Source organism: Meleagris gallopavo, chromosome 5, assembly GCF_000146605.3.
Source record: "Meleagris gallopavo isolate NT-WF06-2002-E0010 breed Aviagen turkey brand Nicholas breeding stock chromosome 5, Turkey_5.1, whole genome shotgun sequence".
In the NCBI taxonomy this organism is placed as follows: Eukaryota; Metazoa; Chordata; class Aves; order Galliformes; family Phasianidae; genus Meleagris; species Meleagris gallopavo.
The window spans coordinates 1,555,999-1,566,960 of record NC_015015.2 but is presented as its reverse complement, the minus strand read 5'-3'; the positions used below and the strand labels follow the sequence as shown (position 1 = coordinate 1,566,960).

The 10,962-nt window shown below is 41.6% G+C and overlaps 1 long non-coding RNA gene across 1 annotated transcript; it reads left to right on the top strand.

The window, feature by feature from the left end:
• The first annotated feature begins 3,462 nt into the window (after window positions 1-3,462).
• On the top strand, window positions 3,463-8,342 carry LOC109367616. Its single transcript, XR_002114826.1, has 2 exons — window positions 3,463-3,800; window positions 8,093-8,342. It is a non-coding gene; the product is annotated as an uncharacterized LOC109367616 (long non-coding RNA).
• The last annotated feature ends 2,620 nt before the right edge of the window (window positions 8,343-10,962 follow it).

Sequence of the window (10,962 nt, the reverse complement as noted above, 5' to 3'; positions counted from 1 at the left end):
AAAGCAAGATCACGTGCTCTTGTTCTCCCACCAGATCTGCGTTAGTTTAATGACAGTTTCAGGGCATGCAAAGAACCTGACTGTAAGCGGGTTGCATACCTCACTTTTCAACCTAAGTTATCTCTTTAGCAACTGTATCCTGAAGCCCTGTCCTTGGTTGTTAATTTCACATTGTACTTCGGAATTTCTTGAAACTGAAATTTCAGAGCAATTTTTCTTACAATTTTGCACTACAGTTATCTTGATTGATCCTCCATTGATCAGTTTCCCAAATTCTTCGCTTCTGAAATATCTTTGGCATTTACGTAGGTCTTTCCACATAATTCAAACTAAATCATTAGCGACCACTTATTTCAAAGTTATCATCCCCATGTTCCTCACTCTTCATTAAAATTATGTCTGAAGTATGACCATCACGTGCTCAGCTCCATATAGTACATGAAAAACTGAATATCACCACCTTAACAACAAGCATAATGCTTTCCAAGTTCCTCTCTGAGGCACCCAGCATCACCTTTTCTCTCCTGCCATAAGCGAGCAAGCCTAGCTTCTCTGTGCCACGGCCACCTACACTTCGAGGCAAAGAACTCACCAGGAATCCAGTGAAGAGCAATAGCCTACTTAGCTGTGAGAGATAGGCATCAGGTGACCATGCTCACAACATTGGCTTGTCATCCCATTTTGCACTCCCACGTTCTGCTCAGCAGTAGAAGAACAGATAGCAATGTGGAGACATGAACAAGCTGAGTGCACAGATTACCACCAGTACGATGCTACAGCCTACAGAAAGGCCAGCCTAGTTTATCCATGTGCCTTGTACAAAGCTGAACATCGTGCAACAGAGTACTATAGGAAATAGATGCATGCTTTCAGTTCTGTTTACTACCATTATTTTTCTTGCACAAACTTAGATACCCATTTTGGTACCACCTAACCCCATGTACTTGCCACGCACAGAGAGCACACAGCACTTTTCAAGAAGGGAAAAACAGGCATCATCCTGCATGAGCAGAAAGCTGGAAAAGTGCACCACAGAATCATAGAATGCCCTGGGTTGGAAGAAACCTCAAGGATCATGAATCTCCAGCCCACCTGCCACATGCAGGGCCACAAACTTCCACATTTAATCCCAGACAAGGCTGCCCAGGGCCCCATCCAACCTGGCCTTGAACGCCTCCAGGGATGGGGCATCCACAGACTCTCTGGGAAGCTGTTCCAGCACCTCACCACTCTTACAGGAAAGAGCTTCTCCCTGACATCCAACCTAAATCTTCCCTCCCTCAACTTCAAACCATTTCCCCTTGTCCTGCTGTAATCAACCCTTTCAAAGAGCTGACTCCCCTCCTGTCTGTAGGCTCCCTTTAGGTACTGAAAGGCTGCAATGAGGTCACCCTGCAGCCTTCTCTTCTCCAGGCTGAACAAGCCAAGCTCCCTCAGCCCAGTTTCGCAGGGGAGATGCTCCAGTCCCCTGAACATCTTTGTGGTCTCCTCTGGATCCTCTCCAACAGCTCTCTGCCAACAAGAAGCTGTCAAAATCGCTACTCCTAAGCTGAGTATTCCAACAGGATATGTAATGTTCACTGAATCTGACCCAGTCTTCATTGTCAGATCACATCGGACATCTTGATGGTGTGAGATTTTTAAAACGAAGAGGCATTTTGCCACAAACCACTTCAGTCAGAGAAAGTCTGTTATTTTTGAGACTGCAGTGCAGACCTGGAGGCACTGAATTTTCTACATCAGAGCAGATCTCAAACACCTCCGGTCACTTGAGAGCACGAGATCACTGCTGAAGTCTCAGAACTTTGTCCAAACTGAGCCACTGGGTGTTGTTGTCAGCGTACTTCCTGCCGCAGAGAGATCTGTGGCACAAAAGCTGCTCTAACACAACAGCTAAAATAAGCAGATTTCTAATCTGATCTGCTGTAGATGGAGTAGTCAGGTTGCAAAAATTAGAATTTGCATCGTTTGATGAGCCTGCACACAAAAACTTGCAGCAGTTGCACAGAACAGTGGTTGTTCTATGAAGCCTTAGAGGCCTTTTAGATGTTCCAGAAGTTCAGTCATGAGACCATTACACTTTGATCAGCGTAGCAAAAGATACCCCTGGAAAAATTAGCAGATTAGTCTTAGGATAATGCGCAAAGCACATTCGTAAGTATGAGCGACTGGTACAATTCTAAAAATGAGTAACTCCTGTGCAGTTAAACACATTTATCTGTTGAATATTTTATACAGTCAAGAATTGCAAGTTTTGGCAAAACATCACTTGAACCACTTATTTCTGCCTACTGCTGAGAGGAGCGTCATGCAAACAATATCCTTTAAAAAATACAACAGGACCACAGAAATTAGACAACTACACACATGTAAAATGGAAAATGTGACTTAAATTGTTTACTGGAAGATTTCATTTGGGACACCTCAAGACTACATGGGCCAGAATTAATAGGAAATGTGTAAAATCCAATTTACTGACCTGTCAGCAGAGCTGTCAGCAGCATTGTCTGGGAGCTGCAGCACAAAGCCAGGTGGTGCCATAGATCTCTCTGCTTAGGAAAACTTGAACCTCCATTTCTCCCCCCACGACCATACACGATATCTATGTGATTTCAGTCTACATGTTGATATAACTTCAGTTAGTACAACACACGTAAACATTTACTGAGACATAAGCAAATGAAAAAAGATCTAAGAAAGAAAGTGACGGTATTGCCCCATCTCTGGGTCAGTATTATGAGATGCAGGTTCAAGTCCTTGTGGGAGAAGTGGAAAATCAGCAGTGTTTGCTCTGCTTATTTCAGTTAGAATTCTATGTTTTGCTCAATTTTTCCCTCCCTCTTTCACTCTGATGAAGAATAGTGAAGATTTGCTTAAAATCAAAATAAATTTTCTGCCAAATTTGTTTCTTCAGCTGCTGACCTAGGGACTTCAACAAACAAAAAAATCAATTATGTGCAGATACTTAATTGTGACTGAGATCTGGAACCGATAGGATTACCAAGAGAAGAGGTATGGGTATGAGGCCCATCTGCTGGCAGATGACGTCTAGAAATTAGATGGGGACTATTACACTCCACCAATAAGTGACATGCTAGGAAATCACACCAGAGCACGTAGCATCTGACAGGTTATTATTGGGAAACATATCGACAGCTTATCAACAGACAATGCCAGCATTGCCCCAGGGGAACCATGCTGTACTAATCCAGGACACCCAGAACAATTGCTCTGAAGCAAACAGATGAGAGAGCACATGAGAAGACCTGAGCGCAGCAGAGCCAGCAGTGCACTACCTGCCTCCTGGAGCTGCAGACCTCGTCTGAGTGGGAACTGAAGAGATGAGCTGAGAGCTCCGGGAGGGGATGAAGCTGCAATCCCAAAGAGGCGTTAGGCTGCCTCAGCATCACCTCACAGCAAAACTATCACTCTTCAATTGCAAAGTGAAATTTTTTAATGGAACATATGACACCGGAATGTATGCTGCAAAACACTTTTTTTGTGTGTGAGAAAGTGATCTAATTTCACTTGCCACACTTCCTCAGAGACAGTCTTTCCTGGGCTCATTCAGTCAACTCTGTGCCACATTTCAAACCTCTGCAGAACACTGGTGCTCGGCAACACGAGAAAGGCATCGCAAGTGGGGAGGGGACAAGAGGCCCAGCAACACAAACCAACATCCATCTCCCACCTGGGAGACAGACCCCTGGCAATACAATTGGCTGAGGGGAGCCCAGCTGTGCAACTCCAGCACCTACAGCCTCCCTACAGACACTGCAGGATCAAGGATGGCAGAAAAGGTGGGTTTTAGCCGCCATATGCAGAGCAGAATTCAAGAATAATCCTATGGGATGTATGAGGTGCCCAAATTTATTCTGATTTTAATGCTCATTGATTTTATTATACTGCTCGTACATGTTGTCTGGTAGCACTTAATAAATGTTTTATGTAAAATAAATAATTCAAGAAACACACAGCTTTCTTCAGTAAAGTTTATGACATCACGAGAGCTATTTTTTGTTACCATACTGACTGTAATGATGCAAGAAAAAGGAAAACTAAGATCTCGGCATTTCAAACGAGACTACTTTCTAAATCACATCTGCTTTTTTGTTGCTGCAACACTACGTTCAAGAGCACATCAAGCATAGAATATGCAATGTAATATCCATTTCTAGTGCTTTTTACTCTTGCTTACAAAATTACTTTCATAGATAGATTGCAGTTTGCTGTATTTTCATGTTGTTTTGATTTTACTTCCCATTATTTATTCTTTTGTGTTGTCTTCATTTTCTTGTATTATATCAAAGGGAAGAAAGGCAAACAAAATATATATATATCAATTGCAGCCTAACTTAATAATCTGACATCTGTTTTCTTAACACCCTTATGCTGACATGACAACAGCCAACCAATCGTAACCGTTAAAATCAGTTTGGCAAGTTGTTCCTAATAATCTTTCCTTACGCATGGACTCTATGAAACATCTTCCAGTCAGTTCCTTTACACTCACTATAGAAGTTGCATTTATCTACCATTCCCACAATCGTGGCATCTCAGTGGCAGTAGATTCCTATACCACCATGTTAATATTTACGCTCATCACCTTAAAGGGAATTAATAGGCTACAAGACATGCTTACATATCTATATTTCTTGCAGCCATAAACCTAGCTCTTAATCCCTTCATATAGAATGTTTTCTGACTTTACAGAACCACTGCATCAAACTGTAAATTACAGGAAATGAGTAAATCCTGCCTGGGGCGCAGACACAGATAATGTCATGCAGATCTCATTGCAAGTAACCACCAAGTCAGGATCCTGCTTCCCCTCACACAGCTCTGCTCTGGAGGGCAGATGGAGGAAAGCAGGGGAAGGGATGAAGAGTCAGATGGATTCCACTTGGTTCATTTTACTGTCCAGAAGTACTTCCTCATACATTTATCCAAGTAGTCTCATAAAGATGTTCAAAACAGAGAAGGAATCTGACTCTTCTTTCTCGAAATCTTGAAATGCTTATATCTCTCATTTACCTTCAACCCAAGAAATCATGCCAGCACTGTACAACAGAAGCTTGTTGGACTACAGATAAGCTCATACCTCACAAACGGCAAGTAAATAAAACAAGAGCCTCCATTCCCTTTTCCATAGAAAATATTGAGCCAAGCCTTCACTACCCTTTTCACTTCAGCATACTGCTTAGCTCTGACCCAGGCAGCACTGTTTTAGACATGTCAGAAGTGTTAAAAATGCAAGGTGAGGAAGAAAAGCAAGCTTGAAGGAGACACCATTGTTTCAAAGAATAAATCAAGGCATTGGCATCTTTTTCACCATTCTTGTTTAACAATTCAACAAATCTTACACATCCATACATTATAACCTTGTGATACTCTTAAGCAGTGACAGTGTGAGGGCAGAACTAGCTAAAAGCAAACCCTGACAAGGGCTGAAGGGGAATTAATGGACAGTTGGAAAGCAGGACGCAACTCTAAGTAGCTGATTGTTCCTGCACCAATGCTGAACGGAGAGATTTTCAAACCACAGTGCAGCTGCATGGGAGGCTTTCATCTCAGGTACAAGCAACCAGATTACATCTAGCAGCATTAGGAAACAGATCCTTCTGGCAGACAGTGGGGTTTCTGTCCGAAGGAATGGGAACTCCATGCTAATACCTTCAGAGATTACAGATCCCCAGAAAGGATCGCTATGATCATTACTTAATCTTGTGAACACACACAAGCGTTTTCCTCTTGCACCTTTTTCTTATTTGCGCAGCGCTAGAAAACAATCACCCAACCTGTTATGGTATACTACGGGCAAGTGGTGCCAACCGATAGCAGTGAAGTGGCACAGCTACACTTCCACTCCATTCCATCAGAGCTACCACTCCTACTTCTGCTAAAATTCAAAGGAAAATTCAAATTTAAAAAATAAATAAATCCTTTTTTCAGCCTTAATTCATCACCTCCTGATATTTTGCTGAATGTTCACACATGGGGTCGCTGAATTGCCTATTGATAAAGTATGCAGCATTTCTTACTTTTATTCTTTGGAGGACTGAAAAATAATTCCAAGCTGTCATTAGCACTTAAAAACCAATTAACTGGAACTTTAAAAATTATATAAGCATTTATGAAATTGCTGGTGTGAAATGCCTCACCATCACTGATTCCAAATCTGCAGATCAAGTAGAAATGGTTTGAAGTTGAGGGAGGGAAGATTTGGGTTGGATGACAGGGAGAAGTTCTTTCCTATGAGAGTGGTAAGGTGCTGGAACAGCTTCCCAGAGAGTCTGTGGATGCCCCGTCCCTGGAGGTGTTCAAGGCCAGATTAGATGGGGCCCTGGGCAGCCTTGTCTGGGATTAAATGTGGAGGTTGGTGGCCCTGCATGTGGCAGGAGGCTTGGGGATTCATGATCCCCAAGGTCCCTTCCAACCCTGGCCATTCTGTGCTTCTGTACCGTCTATGACAAAGAGAGGAAAAAAGGTTGGCACGTAACTCAGCAAGAGATGTGGGAAGTGCAGCTTCCTCCTGATTCACTTCAGAGGAAGTCGGTGTGCACAGGCAGCCCAGAGATGAGTCCATGCTGCCTTCCCATGGCCACGAGCAGTAGCCAGGCAGTGCTGAGCTAACCTCCCTCTACACTCACTATATGCTCAGCATCACTCAGTGATCAATATTTTCAGCAAACAGAGTAGCATCATCGTGACACCAGGACACATGTAGCTGCTTCTTATTTCCATGCTTCAGCATGTTGTCTGCAGCAACAACAAAGCATTCTACACAGCTTGTAAATTAAGGTGTCTACATCTAAAACAAGTCAGCACAGTTTTTTTTTTTTTTCAACTTCCTGGTCCAGGATGACCAATTAATTTAAAGATGAAATCTGATACTATTTGCTTCCTCTGGACCCATGTTTCTGTGGTTCTGAATAACCATGAAGGCAGTGCAAGAAGCAGCAAGAATAAAGCTTGCCCTATAGGTACAAACTTTCTTCTCAAAGCCCATTGAAAATACCTAATATATGCGTTGTTATATATTTTTTTATATATATTTTTTTATTTCTCTCAACAGTTGAGTTAAATCCTACAGAAAGACAATTTTTACTGTTAGTAACAGTAAATAGCACACTGAAGACCTCTCCCGAGAGACAGATGCTCTGTGCTAGTTTGTGCAGTCCGAAAGGAACTTATTCTAATCTAAATATATAAGGTACCAACAGAGGTCTGTTGTTATGTTAATGCAAAGTTTTGAATACACTTGGCACTTTATGAATAAATAACTTCCCTCTTTTCACAGTCATTTGCAGGTTTATACAGCAGATAAATACACATATTTAGTGTAGCAATGCTTTAAAATAGATCAGTATTGATATAAAACCTACCATGAGGAACAGCACAAAGGCAGGCTGTCTGTTTTGTAAACTCTATGCCATAACTATACTTTAAGATCGACAGAATTTCAACTTTGTGCATTTGTTTGCAATCTTTCTCACACCTTCAGTGGCAACATTCTACACAGCTCGCTTTCAGACCCAATTTGGAACGTTCAAGGAACTCCCAGATCACGTCTTTTTTCTCTGGATACCGAGGCAGTTTTGGTGTGCCCTTGTGCTAGCAAAGGGTTAAAAACTTTTCTTATGTTCCTACTGGGTCGTAAAAGAAACTGCTGAAGCTGATCAATGACCACTGTTAAGACCTGGAAACCAATTATAAACCTGAAAATTGTGATGAACAAAGCTCTGAAACACTAGAATGAAAACTACTGAATTAGTCCAGTTCATTAAAATCATTAATAGTCATGAAATGAAAACCACCAGAGTCCAAAAAGGCTTAATGCCCTATCCATATTAATTAGATGGGAGCAAATCTGAAGTGAAAAGCAGCACATGCTTTGTAGAATTAGCAATTGCTCTCTACAGACTACACAGATCTCTATTAAAATTCAGTTTAATTAAAATTGATCACGTTAAGAAACTGATGTGGTTAATTAACTGAATTCCTGGACTTCTTTTCATACATTTCACAAATGCATTGTACACTGCTTTCCTGGGTGACAGCTTACGTTGCGGTGAAAATCTTGATTTCACAGGTTTGTGCCACATGCTCCGTGAGGCCCGGAGATGCCACGTCCCACCAGGAAACACTGACATTGCTGAGAGAATAGCAGGAAGTGGAAGCTGCCCAAGCCCACCACCAGAAACCTGCCTGGAGCCTCAGCTGTTGATTCTGCAGATCAGCATTGATCTCTGGCTACGTAGAAAGAGCTGTGTTTTCATAAGGTCTGTCATTAGAACCGAAAAAAGTATATAGGAAAGATACAAATAAACACACATACTGTACCAGCACGGACTGATCTAAACAAGCGAGGGGTTTGGTCCATGCAATTCATGAGAGCAAACAAGCAGATTTCAACATTTCACTTTTAAAAACTCACCATCCTCATGCGTTTCACCAGTATGCACCAAGTGCCAGGGCTTGGCTAAGGGCTTAAGTGCAGAGCTGCCCAAGAACTTGGAGGTAGCACAAGCATCAGAGGACTGCATGCTTGTACCTCTGACAGCTTGCAGCATCTCTTCTAAATAACTAGATGACACTTTGCAGAGTTTTAGACATGAAATAAACCACTGTTGCCCTACTAGCAAGAGATGACCCTTCGCTGGACTCAATGCAGCCTATTTTTTTATTTATTTATTTATTTTTTTTTTTACCATATCACTGTTTAAAGTTAGCCTAACACCAAATGAAAAAGCATCATGAATTGTGCCGTTCCATTTTTAGCAGGTAGATGCCAGGATTTTCTTCTCCATGCCCCATTCATCGGTGTGTTTTGGTATATGATGCAACTTGGTTAGGGACCACTGCTGCAAATGATGCTTGTGTTTCAGTAAATCTCTTCCTACCAAATTCAAGCTAGTGGCCCAGTGCCACTTTAAACCATGCCCTTCAAGACAGTATCAGTGAAGCTTCTGTTTGAAAGGAAGCAGACTGACTAACATCAACACTGGCATAGCATTCAGGTTATCAGCTGGGCTGCCACCCACGTGGCTCCCCAGTCTTCCCAGCAAGAGCAAATGTGGACTTCTGAACAATTCTCTTACAATGCTTCTGGACACAGAATTTTATACACCTTTCATTTACTTTCAGATCTATGTGAATAATGACACTGACCTTGGTATAACTACGTTCCTTTGAACTTCTGACCATTACGTAAACACTACAGCAGTATTTTCTTCTTGGCAAGCGTTACGTTATTTGATCACCACTACTAACACTCAGTGACAATGCTGGGCTTTTCATACAAATGTTGTACATCGGCCACCAGTGTATGTGGATGGACACACACATGCTCTTATCTATGTGTGTCTGCATATAACCGACTACATTTCATTCCAGTTTTTTTTTTTTTTTTTTAAAGAAAAAAGCAACATCAGCCTGGGATATAAGATACATGGCTGACTCTTAATTCCCTCATGGCCAAACCCTTGTTAATGTCTTGGCCTGTTTCAGTAAAATGATCATGGTTCAAGTAATGTAAAACACACGCGTTCAATCATTTTCCTTTTCCCTAAAGGCAAACACTTTCTTATCATGGTGAAACAGGAGTTCTATGCTGATACGCTGGAGAGCCTAAGTTCTTTTAAGCCTCATCAGAAAATTGAATACTTACTGCAACCTATCATTTGGAAGTACAGACTAAAACAAAAGCATAATGCTGACTGAACCTCCTGTGTTTGTTTGCATTATTTTGCATTGCATAAGCCTAAACAGCTGCCTTACAAAATGAGAACATGCAAACAAAGACACAAAACCAAATAGAAGAATTTAACTCCAGAAAAACAAAAGCAAAACAAAAGCCAAACAAACAAACAAAAACACATTATTCACGTTTAAAACAGGATTTCACTGTCAATAGTTAAAATACAATCAGTGCAGATGAGATGCTCCTGGGACGCTCACCTTAAAAGAGGGGTTATTTTAGGCAAAGTAATCACAAAAAAGGCAAGGTCTTAACACAGCAGGTGTGCATTCTTCACTTGAACCGTGTCTTTTTCTAACCTCTTTTTACAATAAGAGAATGTTCATATTTTAAGAACTGAGCAACAGTACAGGTGCAACCGGATAAAACAGAATTAAAGAAACCACATGTAATTATTAAAGCACATTCTGCACCAAGTAAAAAAATAACCAACCAAAAAAACTGGATCTTACAAAGTGTTATCTCCCTATTCATTTTGTCTATTACTTCCTATACTAATTTCAGTTCTTCAAATAAGTTTCAGATTTTCCTGGGCTACTAGATCAAACTGCATTCATTCCTTGCATAACCAAGTAACGAACTGGAGATGTCCATTTCGAAACTGAAGTTGGGGAGTTCACTGAACTCATGAGACGTGACAGAAAAGGAACAAGAAATGTAACACAATCAAATCCATCCTCACGCAGAACAGGGTCCCGAGCCCTGAGTGAATTCCTGGGCACTCACTGCTTTGACACCTTTTGGAGCAGCACAGGTCCCAGCCAGCCCCTGGAAGCGCAGCTCTCAGTGTGCCATAGCTCCCAGCACACACAGCTAACTGGTGATTTCCTCTGGGCAACAGGAGATCCTTCCCCATCCAGCTACACATCCATCATTTTCCTATCATCTTTCCTAAGAAGGGAAAGCTCCAAAGTAGAAGATACAATTATATAAAGTGTCATCTGCTGCTCTACTACCAGCTGCCTTTTCTTGCTGATAGCATGTAAGTGCTAAATCTGTCAAAGCAGTGGACCTCCTTTTTAGTAAGTACGGAAAAAACAGATGCCATTAACCAACTACAGAGAGCAAACTTCTCTATGGTTTTGGTCAGCCTTGTCTCCCACATAACTGACAATAGGACAAGAGGGAATGGCTTCAAGTTGCGCCAAGTGAGGTACAGGTTGGATATAAGGAAATATTTCTTCTCTGAAAGAGTGGTCAGG